This window comes from Haliaeetus albicilla, chromosome W (genome assembly GCF_947461875.1).
Source record: "Haliaeetus albicilla chromosome W, bHalAlb1.1, whole genome shotgun sequence".
Taxonomy (NCBI): domain Eukaryota; kingdom Metazoa; phylum Chordata; class Aves; order Accipitriformes; family Accipitridae; genus Haliaeetus; species Haliaeetus albicilla.
This window is the reverse complement of record NC_091515.1, coordinates 30,999,158-31,002,681: the sequence shown is the minus strand read 5'-3', so window position 1 is coordinate 31,002,681 and position 3,524 is coordinate 30,999,158. Positions and strand designations below refer to the sequence as shown.

Below are 3,524 nucleotides of genomic sequence, written 5' to 3'. Positions count from 1 at the left end.
ACTCTTCTGTCCATAAGGAGGATTACCAGGCCATTGAGGCATCCAGGGGAGGAAATGGGGCTGGAGCTGATAAGATACTGGTTTCTAATGTCGATCATGCGAAGGTCCTGTGATAGACGAAACCTGCAGTGCATGACATCATCGAAATATGCCTTATAAAAACCCATAGAGACAAGCCGGGGGGCTTTCCCCACCACCGAAGAATTGAAGATTGAGGACTAATGGGATGCTGCTGGAGCCGTGGTGGTGACTCTCCTTGCAACTCCCATCACCGACTGCTAGACTGAGGACCAACGGGAAGCTGCTGGATCTGTGGTGGTGACTATCCTAGCAATCCTATCCCAAATGCTTGCTTAATTTCTACCTTTTCTTTCATTCTATCCCATCGCCGCTATGTTCCACTTTTGATACTTTTGATAATAAAGGCTTTTTTGACTATACGGCATTTGACCTCGTTTGTGTCTTAATCTCGCTCTTGGGATCATAGCAAAACCTTCCCCGACATTGGATCGGGACATTTAAATTGGCATCATGGACAGGATCCCTTGAGACGAGAGTGCCGTACTCTTTCCCAAATACGTGAGACCTCTCAGGAACGTAAGGGTGGCAGGCTTGTGGTGTTTGAAACTTTACATGCTGCTTTCCTGAGATGACTGCTTCCCCGCTTTGTATAAGATGAGTGATAGTAAAATTGCCCCTTTGGGGAAAGAAGTTTTGTTTGATTTTTTAGAAAAACATAAAGCGCGACCCTCTGTGCTTGGGATAGACTGGGCTCAGGGAAATTGGTATAATCTGCAGAGCGTTGTTGATCGGATGGTCGCTTTACAGGAAGATGCTAGAGTGCGGTCAGGGAAAGGAAAAGCAATTGTCTGTGCTGTTCTCGGTGCCAGTCTGGCCGCAGCAGTGGAGGATAGGGATTGCCACCTCACTGCAGAATCTCAAATTATTGAATCCCTCCAAAATCTTGTTCAGTCCCTTCTGGGACAAGTGGCGGGATTAAAAGCACAACTTGAAGCAGAAAAGAACCAAGTGAAACATTTGCAAATTGCTCTTAAGGAGCAGCTCCTTGCGGATACTGTCCATGAGGAAATTCCTCCAAGATCAGAAATTGGCTACCCCTTTAATGACCTGCAGGCAGCAAAAGAGAAAGCGGAGAAGTTGGAGCTGCCTTCATTGCGACTCTTAGTCAAAACTGAATATATTGATGATGATGAGCAGGACCAGTTCCCCCAAGTTACAACTAAAGAGGTCCCCTATACTGCCACTGAGTTGGCAAAACTAAAAAAGGAATTTGGCCAAACCCCTAAGGAGTCAGAAACGGAGTATGTATGGAGAGTATCGTTGTCAGGGGGGGACCAGATTCTGTTAAGTGAAAAGGAGGTGGAAGGGTATTGGGGACTGGGAGTGTTTTTAACTACTGGGAATCACCGTGCCCCCTGGTCTTCAACCCAATGGGCAGCCTATTGGGCAGGAGGTTTGAACCCCTTGGAGAGGGGGGATCCCCTCACGATTATGGGGACTGTTGAACAATTAGTAGAGAGTGTGCAAAAGGCAGCTTGCCTGCAGATGATGTATGATCGAAAATTGGAGCCTAGGCAGGAGTCCCCTATGATGATGTTGGTGGATCCTGGGCGAATGACTCCCCTTATACGGGGACTCCCTGATTCTCTGAAGCCGATTGGTATACAATTGCAAGGAAAGATACAGGTGATGCCCCAGGGTGAGAGTGTTGCGGCTGCTTCAGGAGGATTCATGCCCGATTGGCACCGTCAACCCCCAGATAAGAAAATGTGGACTTGGGGAGAAGTGGCCCAGGAATTAATTAATTACGGGTGCAAGTATGGTCCCGTTAACCCTCCAGCCACCAAAATGGACTCCAGGGGCTTGAGGCAGGCTGAAGTAAAAATAGTTCCATGCCCTGGGAGTGATAAGAGAACACCCCTTGCTAAACTGCCGGGAGGGATATCCCTAACAAACGTAATAGACTGTGGGCGCGGGGATACCAGAAGGGGATCCCGCGTGACTTAATGGATGGGATGCCAACAGACAAATTGGAAAAATTGGTAACAGGGTGGCCTGATAAATCAGCAAATAGAAAAGTGGATTTTGAGAATACTATTCCAAGCGCACCCTCCCTGATTGATTTATCAGAACCAAATGCCACCCAAAAGCCAGCAGGAAACTAGATCCTTCGCCTTTTGGTGGTGAGCGGGGGGGGGGGTGTGTGTGTGTGTGTGTGTGTGTGTGTGTGTGTGAAGGTTGGATGTATATCAGACAGCTCACTGAAAATGGCTGGGGTGATTTACTAATTACAGGGGTTGTGGGGCCAAGACAAGTCCCGGTCACCTTTTTGGTAGATACCAGAGCTCAGATTTCAGCTATTAAAACCAAAGATGCTGCTAATTGCGGAATTACACCCTCCAAACAGCGGCTTTTTGTGGCAGATGCATTCGGCATTGTTCAGCCACAGGCATTAGCAATGGTCAGCCTGCATTTGCCAGGAGAAGATAGTGCCACTACAGTGACAATGGTTGTGGGGGAGTTTCCACTTAACCTTTTAGGACTCGATGTTTAAAAGAGAAAGACCTGGACTGATAACAAAAGGAGACAGTGGTCATTTGGCTCTCTCACAATAGATATTCGGCTGTTACAAGCCCTGCTGCTGCTTCCCCCTTCAAAGCTTACAAATGTTAAGCCCTACCCAATACCCTTGGGGGCCAGAGAGGGAATAGCACCTGTGTTAGAGGACTTAAAGGGACAGGGTATCGTGATTCCAACCCATTCTCCTTTTAACTCCCCGGTGTGGCCTGTGCGAAAACCTAATGGCAAGTGGAGATTGTAGATTTGTGTGGATTGTCCGGCTCATAGTTCACAAACGAGTTTCACCATGTCTAGTGCACACAGGCTACTCATGGGGGGTTACAAAAGTGACCCAGCCTTGGGTTGCCTTGAGGCCCTGTCTCTCTGCAGAGACGACTTACGGGGAGCTGTGTAGACAGCTTAGCCCTGGGTTGTCTGATAAACCCTAAACTAAACAGGGCAGTGGCTGCACCATTCAAAGAACCAAAACCTGAACTGAGCCTTGAAATCCCTTAGCAAATAGTATGCCCTGAGTCTCAATCCAACCACTATTCAGTTGCCTGAGGAAGCAAGGTAAAAAAAAAACCCCAAAACCTGGAGGGTTTCAGCTTCAGTTTCAAATGACAGCCTTGTGTATTCAATCACAGACCAGCAAAGGAAAGATAAGGGGAAACTCCACTCAGATCTACATAATCCATTTATGTTGAGGATTTCTTGGCTGGGCGAAGGCATGTGAGCAATCCAGCCGTTAGGTGGGAACGAAGCATAAGTTTAGAAAGTGCTGGAGCAGACAAGGACGCTGTGTCCTTGTATGCTGGGAAAAAGGAAGATAAGAAGAGCCTGACAAACACCTGGATGCTGAAGAATGAGATAAGTAACTGCTGGACACCTCGTGAAGAAGCTTGCACAGCCAATAGAGGATAAGATAGTGTCGCGTGAACTGG

General features: G+C 47.7%; 1 pseudogene; it reads left to right on the top strand.

Moving 5' to 3' along the window:
- Window positions 1-615: 615 nt before the first annotated feature.
- LOC138683595 (uncharacterized) lies at window positions 616-2,186 on the top strand (annotated as a pseudogene).
- The last annotated feature ends 1,338 nt before the right edge of the window (window positions 2,187-3,524 follow it).